The following is a 23,998-nucleotide window of genomic DNA, read 5'->3' as shown; positions in this document are numbered from 1 at the left end:
GATCATTAAATTCTCTTCAACTAATACGATGTTGTTTTTAAACATGAAATTATTCTTAAACGTGATCAATTATAAATAGCAGTATAATAGTTTTATAAACAATTGATATAGACGGGCCGCAATAATGGTGGCTAGTGGCTAATGTTATATACAACTTCATGTGAAAAACATCGTAGAACAGAGTAGAAGCTGTTTATTACAGCTTAAGTGTGTGGCCATCGTGTAATCTATACATATAATAAAATTTAAGTGTCTGTTTGTAATATTAAAATAGCGCTTTTTACTCAATGCATACATATGTATGTATACACGGTACATATACCAAAATAACATTTTTTACAATTTTTGTCCGTCTGTCTGTCTGTAACGGCTGGACTGATTTTGACGGGATATTCACTGGCAGATAACTGATATAATAAGGTATATCTTAGGCTACAGCAATTTTCTTTTTTTTTGTTAAATTCAATCGCGTACAAGGGGCACATCTAGTGTGATTATAAATGTTTACGTCTTTTCTATCTTTATATTATTTTTATATATTTAAGAACTCGAGCGGTGGTGGTGGCATATTGGTTTTACCGTACTGCTTCGTAAATAGCGAGTGAGCCAGTGTAATTACTTTATTTTATAATATGGTGTTTACTCCTTGAAGACCTTTTAAATATATAAATTCAACGTGTGTTTAGCTAAGTAATACCTCAACACGTTCTCTCAACAATGCTGTCCAAACTCCGCACCGACCTGAGTGCTGTTCATATTTAATTTCTCAAGGGACAGGAATACGCTGTATGCTCATTACATAAATTTATTTACTAATTAATATTGCAGACGTCTTACTTCTAGACTCACTTTAACAAAGATACCGGGATGAAAGCCTTATATGGATATAAAATCTAATATATCATTACATAGTATAAAGTCACTTGCCGCTGTCTGATGTGTATGCTTAGATCTTTAAAATTACACAATGGGTTTGGATAAGGTAGATAAAGTGATTCAATAGGAAGGTTTATAAACGTATATTGTATAGTACATGCACAATATAGTAAAGATAATAATTGTAGAGGTTTCGAAAAATTTCATTGCAAACGCACTACAAGATGGATCAAAATAATGTACTACAGTATTGTACACATAACACATCATATAAAAGGTTATCAGTCCAAAGTTAAAAGTCCGCAATGGTGTACCTTTATCTATTTATTTATTTATTGTGTATAATGACATACAGTACATATTTAGTACCAGTAATGCCCCCGTATGCGGCCGGGTGGGTCTTTAATTCTATATTTATTATAATCACGCTTTTAAAATAACACTATACTTGTTTAAATATTATCGTTAAAACCTACTGAAGGCAGAACCACGCCTTGCTTTCCTTATTATCAATGGGCGTCGGGCGATCTCTAACTTTCAGTTGGTTTATTTATTGCTATTAGAATAAAAAGGTCACACCAAAAGCATTTGGGTGACAATTCAGTGCTTAACTGTATTATGTATCTCACAGAAGGTAAAAGTCACTGCCTCCTACGTCACCACCGACTGAACTACATAGTTGAATAGTCGGCCATTATCATAACAATTGCGAGGTTATTCTTAACTATGGAAGAATACATTCGCTTGTAAATCTGAAGCAATGCGTCAGCCTCGCATTATTACAATTCCGTCACGGGTATTGAAGTGGAACGCGTGACACTTTAAATAATACTTTATAAATGTTTTTGTTTTAGGTGTGTGCTTTGTTTCATGTCAATCAGGTAATTTGTAACAGCTAAGCAAAGGGCCACCTGTTGAAAAAGTAAAAATGATCTCTGCTTTGGTGATATCCTTCAGTACTCTGAAAGCCCTACCACTTTAAAAAAAAACACAATATTATTAAGTCACACTAAATAAAATAAATTCATATATGATGAGATGAGCTAATTAAAATAATTAATTTAATTTTTATCAATACCATTTAATATGGAATCAGGAAAATAAATCATAATACTGAAAAAAAGCAGCTGTTTTTAATCGCAGCGAAGAGCATCTATCCACGATCGCTGTTAATGAGTTTGTTATGCGACCTCGACGTCTCATAACCTATTTCTTATGAGTTTCGTTTATTTTCATGTTTACATCAGGATTTGATTTGACTGCGAGCTCACATCACAATTAATTATTCCTATGTATGTATGCTGTTTTATTATTTATTTTAACGCTCACTGACATTCAGAAAAACATACAAACCGGATGCAAACATTTTGATCGATTTCGGAATCTACAAATATCGGGTCACCGATAGAAGGTACCAGAATCCAATCAGAAACGATGACATACCGCCCGACATATTTCGGTAGTGTAGATACATTCCTCGGCGCCAATTTCTGTAGGACTAACTATGTCAAAGGAAGGTTCGATATCAGCCTCCTAGTATAAAAGGACCTTTAGTTTATAATCCACATTGTTTCGTGTTCGTTCTTTCTGTACATAATGTATCTAAAAATGAAATAACCTCAACACTTAATAAGACAAGACCTACAAAGAGCATCAACTATGTAAGCTAAACAAAGACGGTAACATCTAGGAGTAAACATTTTAATGATACATTAAAATTGTAGACGATGAATAATATTAAGCGCGATGTGGCTCTCAGTGAAACGAGACGAGTGTAAATATTTCAACAGTTTCTTTCTACTTTGTGTATCTCGCTACACTCCTCACATGTCATTGTTTCTAATTCGTGCGTAAAGTGCACCGATCACTTCGCCATGTCACTCGAAGTGGAGAACCATTGTGAAAGTAAAATTAGTAATTGCTAAAAGCGCCACAACCTCGTGGTGAACAAGAGATGCGCTTCATCATCACGTTTGGTTTCACCGTTACTCATCATTCGCTTGCTTATTTTTTATTTTATTTGACGATGTGGCAAACTAAAAATAATCGGACCTAGTTTTGCAAGGAAATGTTTTTGCTGGAGGGCTGATATATCGCCAGCAAACAGGCGGTTGAGGCTCTTGTTAATGGATGCAATATAACGGGCTGAGATGAATTCTATTCTATTCTACTCGGGTCACGATTCTTTATTTCCTCTCATATCTGTAAATATTTCAGCTTACTCCCCGTTAACTCAAGTAGATAATAGACGTCAACTTTGTCAGTATTAAATTACTTAATTGAAATGAAAAGCAATATCTATTAACCAATAAATTGAACGAGGTATTGAATGGTGCGGATGTAATAATTAAAAATGTTGAAGGTAATAGTTAAATTAAAAAAAAAAACAAATAAAAGCCAACCCTGATGGATTATAAAACATGACATCTGGGGGGGGGGGGTGTGAAAGAGGTGGATGTAATTGAACAGATGACGAATAATAGAGTAGAATAGAAGGAAAATATATGCTGTATCCCGTATAGACTGGGACAAGGGCAGCGAAAATAAGTAGATGACTTTAGCTGGTATTTGGCCCAATGATTTCGGACTAAAACCGGAGCCGGTGTCAGCCACATGCACACGCTTCAACAATCAAAAGAAAGAAGCGATACGAGCCTCTTGATTGACCCAGTATAATATCGTATAAAAGGTAATTTGTAAGAAACATTTCTTAAAGTATTCTCGTATTGTTTTTTGATAGGTATAGTATAGGGTTGGCTGACACCGACTCCAAATATAGCAATAATTATAACTACATTATATAATCGTAAATCGACTTTTAAGTAGTCTAATATTTTTCATTTCATTTTACCTAGGAGGACTCTCAAAAATATGTTAAATATGCAATTATTTTTATTACTTTTTAGTGCATTTTAATTTGTTTTAAAATACTGTTTTGTTTGAAGTCGGTTTTTCTTTTTGTTAAAATTGTATTTATTTTTTGATTTTAAGTGAAGCTGATGTAGACTAACATTTTTTTCTTAATATGGATAGATTAAGCGTGCCGTTTATATGAATCAGAAACTACTTCAGGGACAATTTCAAAAGAAACTTTCGAATAAAGCAAAAATAGACTTTCGAAAATGCGGCTTTAATACGTCATGCGGCATAAAATACAAGGTACCTCGAATGAGCTGTAATCGACCTCAGTAAAAAAACTTTGCAAAAGAGCTATTCGTATGCTATGTCGTACATCATATAACATCACATCATATACACAAAATTTGATTAAAGACAGAAAGAAATTCTGCCCCAAATCGCACCCTAACTCTTAGCCGTTTAGGAGTTCCGTTAATACATAGTATAAAACAAAGTCGCTTTGTCTGTCCCTATATCTTTAAAACTACGCAACGGATTTTGATGCGTTTTTTTTAATAGATAGTGTAATTCAAGGGGAAGGTTTGTGTATATAATAAATGAACAATATAGTAAAGAAACACTGACAATTTTAGAAGTTTGCAATGTGATGTCGTAAATAAACAAATTCTTTAGTATATTTAGTATCAGTATTGCACCCGTGAGAAGTTGGGGCGGGTCGCTAGTTGATTACAATATTCGATTATGTCAATTACATGAACATAACCACGTTCCGGAAGGTGATTCAAATATCCAAGTAACCCATAAATAAAAGATTCGACCGAGTATTGCTAACGTGCTCCTCAGAATTGTTAGGTTCCCTCCCGTTCCCTTAATTTGTCATGGATGCTGTGCTCAGAACCTTACCAAACTTTCACCAAACTACCCTTAAAGTATATACTTTATAATAAAAAAAGAATCATCAAAATTGGTTAACGTAATTTTGAGTTATTCACCTATTTGTCGCGCATATACAGAATGCAAATTTAAGACTTATGTCGTTTTCATACGGATACCATCAACGGAAAAAAAATTAAAAAAAATGGGACCCCACGGGAAGCACTACCTTTCAAACAAAAAAAAATTATCAAAATCGGTCCACCCAGTGAAAAGTTATGAGGTAACAAACATAAAAAAAAAAAAAAAAAAAAAATACAGACGAATTGATAACCTCCTCCTTTTGGAAGTCGGTTGAAAATTAATGACAATTATGACTGGATTGCCGCTCATGTGCGTGAAAAAACGCAAATGCATTCTCTTCATAATAGATCAGCGATGCCTGGGCACAGGAATGTAAATACTCTCAATTCCCAAATACCAAAACTCTGTTATTTCTTTATGAAAACCCAAGAACACTGAAGCAGCCAATATTCTAAACGATACTTGAAAATGTTTTCAATAACGAGCTAACACAGACCGCACCATCTTGAAATGCTGTGGAGCTTTTGTTGTAAATGCTAAAGTACGATTCTAATAATACTCTGTTTTGTCTCTTAATAAGCTTGTTCTACGAATTTTAAAAGTACGGTAACTACTGTACTTTTAGAAGAAGTGAAATATTCTCCTGTAACCATGCGAGCTTTTCCTGGGGCAAATAGATTACGTTTAAGTGTGTCTATAGGCACAGTTTTAGTTAAACAATATTACCCCAGGTTATATGGTATACCTACCTTTTTATACATACCTTTTGGTAACAGAAAAAAAAAAACAAGTTCTTACAAAATGCAATCAATATTTATCGAGTAGGCACAGAAAACTGGCGATTAAAAAATTATTGTAGGAGGCCACTTGAATAAAGTATCGGATGTGAATACAGTATTAGCAGAAAATATTGAATCACATATTATGCTTAGGTATAAGATAGGTTTTATTTATATCAGACATAAAATTATCGACAACCCTTCAACCGCAGCGTGTCCGATTAATAGACACCAAAATATCACGTGTATGCTCATTGCTATGCGTGATTTCCCTCACAGGACTTCAATTTTAACCGTGTTCCATTTTTTATTTACAAACCGTAAATATAACTGATTCGTTCATTTTAAATAGCACTAAATTTTACTTGAAGAAATTAAAATCCGACACCCAAAAGAACCAGAAAATAGTTTCCTTACCAAGTTTGAGCCGGTGGCCTCAGGATCGGCCCAATAAGATTGCTACTAGACCAATGAGGCAATAAGATTGGCTTTACAAGTGAGCTTATAAGCTATATACTTGTTTCGCTAGTGAAGGGATTATCGGTTGTTTACAGTTCTAAACGGAAGTGGAAGCTTAGCTTGTTCCGGAGCTCAGTACATCGCCGGTACGGGCTTAGCTCACTCCTAGGTATTTACTGAGCGATACATAATGTAACGTGATGCCCTCAAAGCTTTGTGCTCATTTTCGGAATTGTAATATATAAATATTTTATTGCCACGTTCTAACCTTATCTTTTATTTATTTTTATATCATTGCGATGTAATACTTTTGAAAAATATCATTTCGTATTAGACTTTCTGCAAGCCGTCACGGTGGACACCGCCCACTCATTACATATTCTACACTCAAACATCAATCCTTGTTGATTTCCTGTTTAAAGGGCGAGTGACCTAGTGTAACTAGACACTCTCTCAGCATCTTAGATCCCAAAGTATGCGGCGGCTGGTGCATTTTAGTTTAATATTTGCTCACTGTCAGTTGGCCTTGATTGTAAAATTTAGTTTCCAGAACTCACAGAGTAATTCAATAAAAATAATTCGTCTACATGTTTTACACAAATACTTATTCCCCGATAAACGAGTTCCGCACCTGTTCCAGCTCTCGAAATGTCCCGAGCGAACCGAGTGACATTCACATTTTCGATTGGAAATGGATTTTAGTTTTCAAGCAGTACCGGAAAATTCATTTCCACTTATTATAACGTCGATCAGTCGGCGCCGACGAATTCAACTCTCGTGATTGCGATCACTTCATAACGACTCGCAATCGCAGACACATCGCTACTGCTATTTATTTACATTTCATACAATATACTCTTTGTTACTTCGTTATTCTATATGTCACTATAGAAGCGAAATACCACAGATCCAAAACGAGATCTCCGAAGCTATATAGGTGTAAGTAACTTTAAATCTAGCATACTAACTCCTTTCGCAACGTAAACGCTTACAAGTTTTTTGGATTTAAACCTCATTGGTCTATTGACTTGTATAAGACGCGGTTGAATGTTCTGAGTCAGGCCGTCTTACACTCCTGCGTTTCGAGTCAGTGAGCCCTTTTGTTTGCGCCTGATTTTCCTCCTTCTGTGATCTGTGGGGTCCAATGATAGTTTAATAATATCAGTTAAAGCACGTTAGGTAATAAAAGAACCTGCCCATGCCCTGCCCTTATATGAGCAGTGTACAGAAATAATTTTACCGAGGCGCATGGTCACGATGTCGCGACCGCCGAGATAAGAAGTTACGAGATATCTCAAACCTTATCCAGGGGTTGATTCGCATTTAAAAGTCATGAAAGCGATAGCATTGTGCTCCACTAGAAGAAAAAGTATGGTACTTAATACTACAATCATTTATTTAAATTAATACGGGCTTCAAAGATATATCTGCATCCAATGCTTATCAGCTATATATATCTAATGCGCTCATTTCTTACAAGCTGTTTTAGCGATGCGATCTGAATTATAGATAAACAACCTTTGTTCATCAAACAAATGACTCTATTTCGTGATAGTATTTCTCCTTTCCGAAAATGAATATTCTCAAAAATAAAGTCTTTGTCTTTATTTCAATCACTTAAAAACCGCGACACCGCTCTGAAGATAACGTCACGAGCAGCTGTGAGTCAGGTCATGTTCGTAGTAAATTAATTATGAAGGAAATGTTATGTAAAAAGGTCATATTCGAAATAAATTATAAACTTGAGAGAGAAACTGCAAATATTTTTAATAAACTTTGAAATCAGAGGACTACATTACAGCTGGTTTGTATGACGCGACTTTAGTTGATGTACGACGGGTTTATTTTCGGGTTTTTAATGTCTAAGCATCCAATCAAAAGAAATAAATAGAAAGCGATTTAATTAAGATTTGACACAATGTCCCTTTTGTTTATAAGAGTACAATTGAGTTATTTGTTAAAGTCTTCATACAAGCGCTATCGCGCGTTTGATTGATGTAGTATTGTTTTGGACTCCTATAAAATATAGGTAAGCGACTGTGACAGATATTCGTATATCAAATCATCAAAAATTCACTTAGGTACTTACATAATTTTTAAAACCGATCCAATATTTTTATTAAACTGTTAACACATGTCTGCATATACTCGTCCTCGTACCAGTTCAGCGCTATAGAAGATGATGAGCTGCATTCTGGATAGCAGCGAGCTGCAACCATGGATAATATAAAATCCACCGCGAAAATGAGCTGAGTTGAGGTCTGTTAGTGAAACAGATATACTACCATCATGTAATGGTTAACATAGATTAAGAAAGTCACTTCTTCATAAATTTAATAACCTACGTATTATTGTATTTTTTCGGAAATGTTGAAATGAAAAATACGGAAATGAAATAAAAAGTGCTGATGCCTTGATAGGTTGCCTTACCCAGCATTGACCGGTTGTTTGTATGTCCAATTGTGCAAGTGATAAAGGAAATTAAAAATAAGACACCACTGTGACGATTCGCCATCCAAATGTGCAATGTGTAAAACTCAACGGGCGCCCTTATCATATCAGGCTCACCAGCTATTTCTTCCAGAATTTCTAGGGACATTTCAAAAATTGGTGGTGGCAATTTATTTATACCTACACGCATATGTATGTTGTGACACAACAGGCATGCTACCTACATAGACAGTACGGTTTCAATTATGTCCAAATGTAATGTTCCGCCTCCTGCGAGCTGTCAGTGCCAGCGCTGGCACGCGGCCAGCCCCTCTCCGTCCTCGCCGATTGTTGGATCAACAACGCTAAACATCATCCGGTGATGAATTCAAATGCTACAGATAAACGCGCGTATTGTATTTCATCGCCGCTACATCTGGATACAAAGTTCATATAAATTACAAACATAACAGCTTGAGATGTCTTGTTTTATTTGCGATTTTATAGGTTTCTTAATTCGTATCCGTAGGTGGGCCGCGTCACGGTCTGTTCATTCTGTTTTCAAATGAACAGGCCTTAGTACCATTATAGATGAGTACAGTTCAATCTTCGCAGCTTGCAGACGAGCTACAATCGAAACGGAATTATTATTTTCTTACCTCTCCGTCAGGTACTCAGAATTTCAATGTCTATAGCGAAAGGTCATTGGCATAGGTTAGTACCGACTGTTATCCTGCGCGTTACAAATATGACGTGAGGATGCGATGGTTGCGTCGTCGGTTATCACAAGCGTCACACAACGTATTCTAACATTTTGGCTCAGGAGCCAAAATGTTAGAATACGTGTTATAACACGGCAAAGCTACTTCATTTTATTCTCAATACAATTTGTTCTCTCGAGCCCTCACAGTTGGGCTTAGGCTTAATTTCCGTGTAGCTGTTTCCGTATGCATCATGCAACATGCTGCTTAAGAATTTATTCAATGAACTGATTATTTTATTAACTTTCTATGCAATTTAATGTTATACATTGTGTTAGTAATGTTGGTTTTCTTGGATTTATCGACATCGTATTTTATTCTTATTTAACTAAAATGACCTCGCATTGCGAGACGAAAACAAACTGTTTTTAGTAAATGTGGATGAATATTAGTAATGTGCAAATATTATGATTTAATTAAGGGTCGGTGGCTACGAGATGATTCCTTCGACAGCGACCCGCTTAGTCGAGTCTCGGTGACGAGTAGACAAGCGAGTAGCGAGTAGCGAGTAGCGAGGAGCGAGTAGCGACAGTTAACGCGTCGTCGGCGAGAGCACCGCGCGTCTCGTGCTCGGCGCTTCGGCGGGACGGGAGTTTAGCGTTGCTATCTTAAAGTTTTGTTATTGTATTGCAAATACTGGCATTTGGGATAAGATAACGCTGGTAATGACTATTTTATACAAACCGTTACCGTACTTTGTTCAAAAATAATAGTTTCATTTCTGTGGTGAGTATAATAATAAGTTTAAAATTAATTAACTACACTTAAACTTAAAATCGCATGGGCTATTTTACATTCTACTGAGTGTAACAATTTTACAATAACGACAGCTTATTGAGACGAACTAACAATAATAGAAGAAGTTCTATTCTTCTTCTATACCTACTAGCAGCAGATGTGGAGGCTGCGCTCGCCAAGAAACACTTATTGTTGTTTCTGTATGAATACAGTAACTATTTTTAATTGATACTTGTATATATTTAAGGCCTTAATCATACTAATATATGTTTTAAATTGAATAATCTCATGTAAAACAAGATAAAAAATATTTCTATGCTTGATATAAATCAACAATGAAAATATTGAATTTATAAAAAAAATTGTGTAAATAAATTACGGATTTTTTATACAATGTGTAACGGAAAAATAATGGTCAAAATAAAAAAAAAAATATGGTACTAAAAAGTGGTCAGATCCATCGAATGTAAAGTGGTCAACACCAATAGGCAATGGTGCTGTAAGAAATATTAACCATTCAATTACATCGCCAATGCGCCACTAATTTTGGAAACTATAATACTACGTCCCGTGTGCCTGTAGTTACACTGGCTCAACCCTTTAAACCGTAACACAACAATACTGAGTACTTGCTGCAGATTGGCCACAAAATATTTGAGAAGTCATAACATGGATTTTATTTATTTAGAAGTTTACCCGAGCGAATCAGAGGCGGCTCGCTTCTTATTAATTTTTTTTTTATTGAATTGAACTATATTAAAGTTAGACTAACAACTAAACATACATACTTATACACCTTGTTTTGTGCAAGACTCGTGCTCGTCGTGTTGATCAGCACGCGGTAACACAGGAGTATTGAAAATTGCAGCTAGAATAAAAGTAGTTCAATAATTTTTAGATTATATATTATTATGATTGTGCAAATAGTACGTCGGTACGTTTTTCTTCTATCGATCACTTCAAGAAAATCCTGCGCCATATTCTTAATAAGAAAGTTTATTTGTTTGTACAAAATGAATTAATCTCAATGAATACAAATTGAAAATCCAAAATAATGATTACCTGCGACGGTCCGCTCTGTGCGGTTGCGAGCTGTTTTTTTGCAATTACAATTCTGAAACGAAAAATAAGCTAGTTCTTTGAACATCAGCGCTGACACAATCCGTCATGTGGAAATTACAAAGTGGATTTTAATGAATCTCGGAACGCAGACAGCCTTCGAACTAATCACAACCTCACGAAACAAATAAAAGAGATATTTCAGCAGAAGTAACCTGCGACCAGATAGACTTCGGTTTGTACAGACCGCAGGGGTTTGACGGTCACTAAAATGAATAAATGGATGGCAAGCGTGATATTGGCGGAGCCGGCGAGCAATATGATAGTGTTGTATGCTAATCAGTCACTCAGACGTGATGCGGCGACGGCTGGCGCTCGGCGCAAATCGTCTGCAGCCGTTCAGTATTCATGCAAACTTTAAATTGAAAACTTTAACGAGGGACGATTATTTTAGAATTTATTTTTTACACTTTTAATATCCTAAAATGTACTTAAGTTACATTCGGTGCTAAAATTTTAAAATAAAGGTGAACGTTTGAGTTTGATTTCGAAAATCTCTATAAATCTCTCTAAAAATTTCTACAGAAAAGCTACAGACAATATTATATAATATATGTACAAGGCGGTTCGCAGTTCTCATCACACTGTTGGTAGAGTACACTGCCGAGCATGACTTACAAAAAAAAAAGTATTTTCTGTAAATTTCCTATTGCTGGACTCAAGGCATTCTCTTGCAAATTCTTTGCCTTAATTATACAATATATGAAACACAAATTCACTACATGAATATACAGCGACGCTTACCCGGAAATAAACCCGTAATCTTCAGTTAAGGCAGTCAAACCTTATCTACTGCGCAACCTCGGTGCTTGAGCAAACAAGTAAATTATTTAACCTTTTTTATTAATTTGCTTTTATTTAATTAAATGTACAGTAGCTCGACGCGGGCTGAAGTATCGTTATGTTGCCATCAGCGTTGCAGAGCTCGCCGAGATCGCTGAAACCGAGAGCTCTCTAATTAAACTGATTTCACTTTTAAATGTAAATAACACAAGATTAATACGAGCATTCACTTAAAACATCCAAACATACAAAATCCATTTATAATTTGAGAGCAAAAACTCGCGTTGAACGTACGCAAGTGGTTTATAGCGAAAATGAGGTCGTGTTGCAGAAATAATAAGACTGAGAAATAATTATATTAATTCTGAGCTTCAGCGGGTAATTATTATGATTATGAGTACATTACAAACAAAATGTGTACCGAGCGCGAATGGTGTCCATTTTAAATACGACCTCTGCCCTTATCATTTTAAACTACTGCTGTATCAGCAAAATATATGGCAGCGTTACTGTTAGAGGTTTGAGAAAACATTTGTTTCATTTTGTTTTGGAAGCAAACACCAATAAGCTGCTTGAGCGAGGATATCTTGGCCTCTCTGCGCCAGTACTTTTTGTTAGTTTATTTTTTCTGACCGTTTGTACAAAGAGTGCTAGTGCCTTTGTAAAAATGGTCAGTAAAGATAAATCTGGTAAGAATAGCTTCTTACCAGAAAAATCAACATTAATGCTAATATATAATGTATATGTATCTATATTGTTGTGAACGTACTTTGATGCTAGAACGACAAGGTTCGTAACGCGGGGGAAGTAGGGATGACGATACGTTGATATAAAGTAGATTTTGTTGGTTGATCTTTACTTAAATAAACTGCCCGATGGTGAGACATTGACATCATCAAATCCCAGACTTTAACAAAAACTAACATCGCAAAAATTTTACTTACGAGTGTTTTGTTTCAGTCGTCTTTTCAGTTTGGGAAGTCGAAGACATTTCCTCGTTTATTAATGTAAGTGATATGAGACTATGAAGCACTTCTGAATATTCGCTTTATACTTGAAGTCTATTTTATTAAAATTAATGTAATGTCATTTATAGTGAGTGACAGCTGCTGGGCAGAGGGCAGAATCAGTCACACGCAGGTTTTCTCGCGATCTTTTTCTTCACGGCCGATCACGAGATAAATGATGAACACAAATTAATTCGGTTTTAGTTTCATTCACTATTTTTGTAATAATTTGCAGCACATTATTTCTGTACGCGGACGAATTGTTTCTGTCACCCGACTAGTTCGTCTGTCGCTATAATCGTAGTGATCTATCATTCAACAATTTTATATGACCCGCAGCGGCTAGCGATAGGTTTTACGGACACGTTTGTTGAAAACATGAAATTAAATTTTGTACAAAATATTAAAACGTCGAGCTTTATGCATAATTGAATATTGTGTTTTTTTAAAACGTTTATTTTACGGGCGATAAACTTTTTTAAATATATAATCTCCTTTTATACATCATCGTAGAATATTTAAAATCCACATTCTCATGAGTACGTGAAATGTTTTTGTAAACGATTTAATTTTGTACATATGTATTTGTATTTTATAACTAGCTTAATTATTTTTCCGAGCTATATTTAAGTTTATAAAATATAAGTGTTCGTATAGCTACAGTCAAGCAAAAATATAGTAAAGTTTTGTAAGCTTTATGTAAAATAAATATTAAAGTTCATTTTATGTCTGAGATTACATTTTGTATTATAGATTATGTTTCGTATAATTAAACAGTAACATCGAAGTTTTCCCGTCTAATAGATGTATAACTCGTCTCTCTAAACTCTGGCTCCAGAGTAAATAGCTCTTAAAGTTATTTATTCTCGTTAAAATTAATAACATTTTTGTTTTTCCTATTATTTTTAAAGTTAAACATCTTATTATGGAACAGTCGCAACATTCCGTTTTAATTTGAAATCTTTAATTATTTCTTGGCCTTTAAATTAATTAATATTTGTTTTTAATTATTAATTTAAATCCGTGATTGGGGCCGCAATGAAAGAGGCGCGCGATCTATTTACAGCCTCGGAGCTCGAGGCACCTTCCAGGATGTTTGAACAGCATAAAAATACTGTCAGTTGCGTCACACAATGCTGTGTATATTTTTTAGAAGCAGCGGCAATCGCGTGTACACACGAAAAGTAAAGATAAATTACAAATTTCGCGGGATCGATTTCACTTGACCTTTACATTTTGTACCTTTACATTAATGAAGTAATTTATACAGTCCTCTGAAAAAGAAATGTGTATCTTTGAGAAAAGACATTGCAATGTAAAATTTAATTTAGTGAAATGTATTTACTAATATAGTGAAATATAACGCGTAGTACGAGATGCGAGCGAGCCCTTAAGTCATCAGAGAATCCGTCGTGCGGGTCTTTAATTTGAGAATCGTAATCCACGACTCTCCGCTACTCCCGACCCGTTTAATATGATGTGACGTGTAAACACGGCACTCGCTTTGCGCTAAAGTCTTGTTTGACGTTCGTCTTGTACTCGACGAGTGCCGTGACACCGCGACGGAATCTGCATGTGTCATGAATATTAATCAACCGCGATCAAGCGAGACCCTTGATTCTCTTTCTTAGTCAACTGAACCGAAGAGTTACACTTAAAATTTCTGGAAATGTCATGAATGTCAGTCAGTGTGTTTGTTTTTGATTGGAATGGAATCCAAATACTAAGATAAATGTCACGAAAGTGTAAATACAATTCGTATACTTTTCTAATTAAAATTCAACATTAAAAGGACATATTCTACCAACGATTTGCCTACCGACCTACATTATTCACATAAGGAATTGATTGTCTCCGTAATTATAAGTATTTTTTAATTTGACAAGTAAATGAAAGTTTGTTGAGTTAAAGAATTAGAATTATGTGATAATCATTTAAAATATACGTAAATATATTCAATGATGTACCACTCAAATAATAAATCGGCTAAGACAATAACATTGTACGGACGTAATGTTCCGTCTTAACGTTTTAAGAAGTTACAATAACAAATAATTGATATTAACCCTCATTAATGTATCTCATATCTACACCTCTGAGTCGGACTCGTTCTAAACGTTCCGTTTAACCAAATGATCGTTTAAGTTTAAAATTTCACTCTTGTTAATATAATTTACGACCGTAGCCGCTATAACTGCTAATCAGTAAAAATATCTTGCTAATAAGTTCTAGTTTTTAAAAGCTTTTAATATTTAAATTACATTACTTTATCTGATCGTTTTGGTTTTTAAATTTTTCTAATTACGTAAGTTCGAGTACTTAAATCTGGAGACAAGTTTTTATTATCATATAAATTGTGTAACGGCGTTATATGTTGATGGTAAAAGTTTTGAAGAAAAACTATTTTATAGTTTTAAACAATTTAAATAGAAGCTAGTTTAATAAGTGTTTTTATATTTTTTCCTTTTCATTCGTTCTTCTGCTTCGGTTTATTTATTGTTAATAAGTAAACTCGCAGCGTTTCGTGCTGTAGCGGCGTGCTATAGCGCCTTCGATAGTCTCCGCAACGCCGATGAGTCCGGTTACAATAAAATTCGACTTTAATATGACTTATTTCGTTCGGAATGCAAACGTAATAAAACGGATTTACTAATTAAATCACGAGCATCGGCGCGGAGCAAATAATAGTCCGGGCCTCCGTTACAGTTTTACGATCCTATGAGAAGATTTTACTGCGACACTCGGTCGACACAGCTCGAGCGGCTCCCGTATGTGCTGCTGTATCTTGTCTGTTATATAATAAGCGGCGCTGCATTTTCGCTGGCGTGGAAATATTGCGTGTATATAACGAAAACATGCTATGGTTCCCTAAGTCCTGTGTTTTTTTAAATATTTCAAAAAGCAATAAATAAACGATAGCTATGTAATAATAGAATTATTATTCGATTCGGTACTCTTTCACTTGAAAATAAATCTTACTGACGAAGGACCCTCACTCACTGCACAAGTTTTCATCTCTTTAGTAATAATAATCATTTAGATAACATCGTTTTAACTCTCAAAATCAAGTAAGTGCTACACCATTCCATGTTACTAAGAGTAAATGCGAAATATTTTTATGAAGCGAGGTGACCCTTAAAGCTAGCTGAACAGTAGTCGAATGTAACAACTCTATAAAACTATGTTTTATCATTAAGGACTTAACTGTATACGAATAAAAATTAAAGTAGTTGTATATCAATACAGATGGCAAAACTAAAACCAGCTCTCTTGTAAAACAATAGGCATAAGTAGACGGTTGTAACATTAAATGATAATTAAAAAAAATAGTATTCTTCACTTTGGCGTTTTTAGTGAAGATTTATAATAGCTCAGACGGAACTCCGATGTAGTTTTAATACGAAGCTTGTTGAGCCGAGCGCAACCTGTCTGAGAGCAGTGAGGCTGCGGGCGGCGCGCTCGCGGAGAGCGGCTCCGAGATGTTTTAACGTGACTGAGACTCCGTCCTATACAAACCGCTAAAGGGCAATTTCGAATTGCTACAGTAGCTAATGAAGACCCGCTATTTTTAGCTCCACGAGACTCTCATTTGCTAGATTTTCTGCCGTCTAGATACATCTACATAGAGTTAATTCATTTTTACGACGCAATCTTTTCAGTTTACATTCTTAATATCATTAAAATTTTAAAACGTCTAATTATAGTTTTTAATCGCGTAAACAACACACATATCACTTTGTTTCAAAACTTTATTCATTATACGGAGTAAGAGCACAAACAGTCCGTCGGCGTGACCGCAGCGGCCGCGCGACTGCACTCTGCGTGCGTATGTCAGCCTATATTGGCACCGTCGCCACTTTGTTTGTGGCGCTTATTAAAATAGTTTCCATTAAGCGCAGTGCGACTACTTCCCATGCTTGTATGACTCAACACGAGCACACTTCGAACCGAGATGTTTCACTGCTTAGATCTATATATCTCAATAGATGTCTAAAAGTTTAAATTACAGATAATCTGATCTGCGACGTGGTGTTCAAATCTCTCACACTCATTAAACGACAGTCGTAGTAAAAATTGACATCGTTCCGAAATCGACAATACCCAGACCTACATTTCTCTGCTAAACCCACAGCGAATTTTTTGTGTGTTCGTGTGTGTAAATAAAACAAAATATTAAACTGGACTATTATGTATTTTGTAATTGCAATTAAATTCTGTAAAATCATTCTCAATTTATTTGTAATAAAAAACATATAAATAAGACTTTTATTTAAAAACATTGTTAATTACAAATTTCTCATAAGATGATTTTTTTATTTGTTGTCGCTATTTTTATTCAGCGCCACTCCCGATCATACCTCCACAAGTTCACTTGAATTGACATTGAAATTCAATACTAACATTGTTTTATTGGTTTCAGATCGAGTATCTTCGACTGCAGACCGCAGTCATCACCAGAGTGACGACCAGGTAATTATTGTATTCAAACATGTATCGATAGGACGGGCTCGATAATGCCCGATCTACGCGACCGGCGTCGATTGAGCTGCGTTAATACTACATGTGGCAGTCGTAACGCATGTCCAGCCTTGACACACACATACGCAGCCGGAGTTAATCATAATTAATTCTTATTTGTTCTACAATCCGATACAATTCCAGCTCCATCAACAACTACATTTTGCTCTGACATCAACACAAAATCGCGGGAAAATACTTTAGACTTTTGACTGTTGAGTTTCTTAGGACTTAAACAAATTATTTTTTAAATCTCGATCAAATGAAACGTTTAAAAAAACGTAGTCGGCACGTAAAAATATACTCGCTATTCATGCGAGTGCGTCCTACTTCCTCTTTAGCCAGGCTTAACAAATAAAAACAGCCATTACATTTATTTCTGCTTCAGCATTTAGTTACAGCTTAATGCATATCTTTGTTCGTCAGCTATTATTTATATGGCGGGATGAAAGTAATATCGACGAGAAAATAACTCCAACTGTGTCGTTTATTAAAACCAATCCATCATTAGCGGGCTCCGTCAGACAAGCGTATTTTCAAAACAATAGTTGATGCCCGAGTCAACAGCCAAGCCTATCAATGAATTTTCTTTTTTACGAATGTATAAAAAGTATTTATTAATATTTGAAAATTTTCTCTAACGTTTCCGTAAGAAGTTAAGAGTTCTCATACGCCTTTAAGCCGTTGGTTTTGCTCTCTCTCCGGTCGTGTTGGATAAAAACAATGGCTGCACAGACTTGTCTCTAAAACCAGGAGGATATTTTATTTTAATGTAAAAAGTTACACCATCGACTTATCACTAAACACTTTAAAAAAAATATTTAATATGGGTAACATTCAAAGTGATACATCTTTATAGGTTTATAGGTTTTATTGAAATCATCATCAATATCATCGTCACACCGAGCTGGAGCATGCGCGGTTAAAAAATAAGACTTTTATAATAATGTATTTTTTAATGAACAACTATGCAATCGCTTAAAACATCTCCATATACCGAATATTTATTATATTGTCAATTTTAGTATCGCATAAATCATAGTCGACCCTAAACAAAGCTGACGGCTGAAAATTCTGCTTCTCGCGCTGTGAGGCTGCGCTGCTTAGCCGCGGCCATCTATGGAGCATATTGTTATTATTCAATTTATTATCAATACTAATCATTTTACAAGTAAAAGTTTTAGTCGAAATTTAAGGAAATTTCATGCTCTCCAACTTTAATTCAAACGTTTTTTTCGTATCTCAAAAATTATTAAGTTACTTTATAAAAACAAGAATTTTTTTTTTACTTAAATATATGAATAAGGTGGGAAACATTGTTCTCTACAAAACAGATCTTTTCGGTTTTTATTGTAAAACTTACCTGTTCCGCTCGCAGTTTTGGACGACAGAAACTCGGTTTTATACGTGGAGGGCACCCTCCAACATAATCCAATCGAGAAATCACGTAGAAGGATTTTATGAAGAGTTACCCGATTTTTGTTGCTAAAATTCCTTAATTGCAACATTATTCCACTTAAAGTACTAACACTTATAATTTGATAACTTTAACATCGTATAGTCACAATTTGCTCAAAATATTATGCTGTCGGGTATAAAATCATCTTTTATTTTAATACTTATTATAAGTAAACGATTTCAGGTTTTGAGTAGTGGTCAATGCCTAATGCCGAGAAATAGAGATTCAATAGTCTGAGCAGTAACGGCCGTCATATCGTCGTACAGTCGCGACAGCAGCGCGGCGGGCGCGGCGGGCGCGACGCGATGATCAATCAAAGGCGATTGCGAGCTGCAATCGAGTCGCGACTTGAGCCCTTCCTGTTTGACCTCTCCGCTGAAGGTCTGTCCTGGACGATCTGTGCCAATGAATTCGACACCATTAACTTCTCTTGAAGTTTGTGTTCCCGTTTCAAAACGATTAACGCTACGATCCTAGCATTCTAGTCAAGCTTCCGAGGTTGAAACGAAATTGCTAAAAGTACCCTTTCTAATGACCCGAATTGAACATCTTTCATGGTGCTTATTTGACATTACCCATACAGGGAGTTTTGTCATAAAAAGATTTCAAAAAGACCACCCATTATATCACATAGATACCGGTGCAGCGCGGGCTTGTTAATGATAACAATTATAAGATTATAGAGATGGACGAATCGTCTGCACCAACAATGCGGTTTAGTTAAACGGGCTAATGCTGCGGCGGCGCGGGCGGCTGCGCGGGCGGCGGGGCGGCGGGGCGGCGGGGCGGCGGGCTGGCCGTATCGTTCGGTATTTGTTCAATTACGTTTTTATGGCCATTTCACGAGTCTGGTCGCGGTAATGCGCCGTTATATTGCATACTTGGCTTCCACAGCTAACGCACAGAAATGATTGAATCTATCTTAATTTCAGCACGGCGTTTATTGAAAGTCAACGCGTGCCAATCTATACACATAAAAAAATTGGAGTGTCTGTTGTGTCTGACCGATTTTAATGGAACTTTCACTGGCAAATAGCTGAAGTGATAGGGAATAACTAAGGCTAATTTTATTTTAGAATTATATTAAAATCGCACTGCAATGACCATATAGTGTCCAGTATCGCGCGCAGGCACTCCGGCGTTATGTCGGGTCGGGTGCCTCCTATCAACACCTTAATATAATAGATGCTTTATACAAAATTTATAGCTTAGTAATATTCGCGAAATTAACAATAACTTTTTGTTAAGTTCAAAAGCGCACGAAGTCGCAGGCACCACTAGTAAGTTATATATTGAGAATTTTCGCTATTAGTGACTTCAGCGCAGAGAAATATTTTTAATTATTTTTTAAGCTTAAACTCACTATTAAAATAATGTTGAATGAATTGCCTATGTAATGAGTCTAAATCGTACGTATTATCAGTTTGTTGCAAGACATTAAAATTGTATTTCATTATACTTAAACTACGATTACATTGTATTTATTTCCGTTGTAATGTATTCGTTCGCTGCAAACATTCCGCCGAGCTTACTTACATTGAAACACATCGTAAATCAATATCGGTTACTTTTATTAAGGTTATTCTCTGTAGACGTTTTCCTGTAAAAGCAATGGAAATACAACATTAATCAGGCGCAAAGGCTTGCGAGCGCGGGAACGACGGGCGCTTTGTCGCCGTGCGTGTTTCACGACCGAATGTATGCGCTCTTTGATTGCTTAGAAATTTAAAGCCGGAGCATTTTTTGAGGGCACCATATTTATTTTTTCATCGTATGGAATGTTGTGAATTTGGCACTAAAAAACCTCTGTACGGCACCTCGCTAGGTGCGTCCCCGTGCGGTGTATGCGTTAACATTGACAGATCTGGTATTTTTACAAATTTAACTCCTACGAGTGTTAACTCGATGTCACGACGTACTTTAAAAAATAAGCCATTTATTTTAAGGTTAAGTAATTCGTTAACAATGCAACAGACGGGTCGAGGTTGTCGTAATTAGCCTTCCTGCTCGTCAGGGCCGACACATCTCGTAAGGCGTTAATCTTTCACACCCAATCAGATAACAGCATCGCGCACATTGTAATAAAATCTAAAATAAATCAACAGGGCGATTGATCGGCGAGAGCACCAAAGGGGCGCAAACAACACGCTCACGGCTCAGGAACGCGCGTAAATCATTGCGCAGTTTCGCCCAGATCTCGTAGTCGCTTGCGTTGCGTCTTGAGGGCCAGTCTCTCACTCACACGCGTTCATTTATTGCTATTTTAATTCGAGTCACTTTCAAATAGAAGTCAAAGTTATTGATTTTTGTTTTAGTAATTACAGTCTATTGTACCTGAATAATGTTCTTCCATATTTTTAGGAGCTATAAACTGATATATCTGATATGCTTACTTTCGCTCGTAAGTGCAGGCACCTTCTCTGCCCGCCGTTACCATCGCAGAGATTAGTAGGGTTCTCTGTGCATTGGCTTGGCTACCCTTTTAGTTTTAAAGGGCTCACAAACTAGCCATCGTCTGTGCGTAACGTTTGCATGCGCAAGCGAAGCTTGGTGGGCCCCAAGAAACTGGGAAGACACAGCTGGTTTTTCACTGAGTATTACGGTGCACTAAAAAGGGGCCTATCACTGGTGAAAAACTATTTCAGACTTAATAAAACATAATTATAACACGCACCTGTAATTTAACAAAGTAGCGAATGTTTCTCCATTAGGTCCGTTTCGATATTTCCATTTAAAGTTTTAGAAATAACCCTTCGACTAAAAAGGTAAAGTAATAATAGATAGTCATTAATATAATTGTCTATCGGCTCGTGAATGGCCTTCGGATCGGCGAGTGTTCAACTCGTTTACAATTCGGCGCGATAATGGCGTCTGGAAGTGTTGTCCACTCGATATTTTTTAAAAGTTTAATTACTCGAAGTTTAATTAACTTTTTGCTTGACTTAGATGTTTGTTATATTCATAAAACATTTCGAATTCGACACTTTTGTGAAATGCTAACACATCTACTTTTATTAATTTCAAACATTTTCGCTTCATCTCAACTTAAATTATTAATCTCAATAACTTGCGAAGCCTTTAATCTGAGCAATAACACGTACGATTTGAAAAATTATACTTGCATTAGAGGCCATTTATTCGCGGCGGTTATAAGTAAGAATATACAGGGTTATTGGTAACTCGACGTACATCCGTTAGGAGGTGATAGGGGTGACTATTTGCAATAATTTTAACCCCCATATGCATAATCCGAAAGTGAACCATTTCTGAGTTATCACGTTTTTGACTTTTTTTCAAAATTTGTCAAAAATGCAACTTCAAAAATTAATTTAAAAAAAGTTTCAATTAAAATCTATTTTTTTTCTTTTGTTTTATAAAAACAAATATTTAAATAATAATTATCGGTCCAAATTTAAAAATGCGAAACGGAAAACGAATTTATTTCAATATTTTTTTGATTTTCTTTCTTCAATTATGCCTCAAAAACTAAAAAAGTCTTTATGAAACTTGGCCTGCAGATTATTTTAAAAACATAACCGTTTTCTTAGCTTTTCAAAAATTTATAAAAAGTAGGAAATTATTTTAAATCATTCGAAATAAAATCACCAGAAAGGACGCTGGTGGACATTCGCATTCGAACATGAACGAATTCGTACTAAAGGTCGCTCTTTAAAATTCTCACAAAATTAACTAAAAATAAAAACAAATGAAAAAGAACTATTTTCTTACTAAACTGACATACTTAATATAAATTTATAATAAAATTTAGAAACAGAAACAGTTCAATAGCTAAGTTATAAAAAAGATTTTTTGTAATATAACCTAAATAAAGTATTAATGAGCGAATCCAAGAAACTCTCTATAACAGAGAACAGCACACACAACATATTCTACAATGAATAATGCAGGATTTTATCCTTACTATTATCCTCACGAAGAAGTTTCTGAAAAGAATGTTATTTTTTTTAATTCGTATTCTAATAATTGTGTAATCTGTACTTTGCAATCTTCTGTAGGTGATATGGCGAAACGCCGTAAACTAGGGACTTGATTTGATCCATGACATAGAAATCAACCGGCGTTTAATCTGGACTCCTTTCAGGTGACGAAATGGGTTCTACTCTGCTACAATTAGAAAATTGGCTATGAAAGATCGCGTAACATTACTACCAAATTATGCATTACCCCTGTCTCTCAGGTACATGATATTTTGTCTCGTAATTTTCTTTCTATAAATAAATCTTCGAGGAGGACATCACATGAGGATATTTTTGTACACTTTCTCACTCCAATGAACAAGTCATTATGATAATTAGTAATCCCATCTTGATCGAATTTGGCTTCTAATGGTTCGGAGTTCTTTTCCAAACCAGACGCGACTTCTGAATCCGCACTAAGCACAAATTTATTCAAAATAATTTTCGTTTAGAGACTTCTTCGTGAGAATAATAGTAAGGTTAGAATCTGATTTTGAAGAAATTGTTGAATTGACGTTAATTGATACATACATAGCAAAACTTTTCACTGAGGCAGGTTTCCTGACGGTATTCCTTCACCGCGAGCACGGGATGAATTATAAACGAAGATTAAGCACGTGGAAACTCGGTGTTGCTCGTGTAAGTTAGACCTTTTATTAATCTTCACTTGAGATAACAGTGTTTTAGACGTGAGCTATATTAACTCGTAGGTATACTTACATTTATAAGCGAAATGACACAAATTAGCTCATAATGAGAACTCTGCAACTATGTGGTGTATATCCGTTGACTTGTAATTTATTTAGTACAGTGTGCTTGTATTTTATTTGGCCCGCATAAATACATCATATCAGCCCCGTGTGAGATACCGCGCCGTCAGTCAACAGCGCGGGACACGCGACGGTACATTTACTAATAGACTACTTGACAGGAGACCATTTTTTATGTTTTAACCTTTGCAACCTTCATTGCTCTAAATGTATTTTTATTACCTCGGGTTATTGTAATAAAAACATACCATAATCATTAATATGACAAGGATTAAAATGTGCTTTGTAAGTAGTCTACCTAAATTACATTTATTTTTGATTTCACATTAAAATTTGTTTTTTGTTTTAACAAAAATACGATTGTAAAACGTTGTGTCAAAAAAATATAATATATGTTAAGCGGTTATCTTCGAAATGCAACGGCGACAGTAACCGCAATAGTCTATTAGCAACCGGGATAGCCGGGAAGTTACACGACTAAGTTCATTATTAATATTAATGAAACA

The 23,998-nt window shown here is 35.5% G+C and overlaps 1 protein-coding gene across 2 annotated transcripts in view; it reads left to right on the top strand.

Moving 5' to 3' along the window:
• LOC124534344 (calcitonin gene-related peptide type 1 receptor) overlaps positions 1-23,998 on the top strand; it is a 135,569-nt gene that overhangs the window by 66,339 nt on the left and 45,232 nt on the right. Inside the window, exons 1-2 of one of the 2 annotated variants that reach the window (XM_047110122.1) lie at positions 9,664-9,847; positions 17,189-17,238. The gene's annotated coding sequence lies outside the window, so the exon portion shown is untranslated. Of the gene's footprint in view, positions 1-9,663; positions 9,848-17,188; positions 17,239-23,998 lie in introns of those variants that run through there. The other variant, XM_047110124.1, reaches the window with a different exon arrangement.

This window comes from Vanessa cardui, chromosome 12, assembly GCF_905220365.1.
Source record: "Vanessa cardui chromosome 12, ilVanCard2.1, whole genome shotgun sequence".
NCBI classification, from domain to species: Eukaryota; Metazoa; Arthropoda; class Insecta; order Lepidoptera; family Nymphalidae; genus Vanessa; species Vanessa cardui.
The sequence above is the reverse complement of the archived record's forward strand: the minus strand, read 5'-3'. Positions and strand labels throughout refer to the sequence as shown.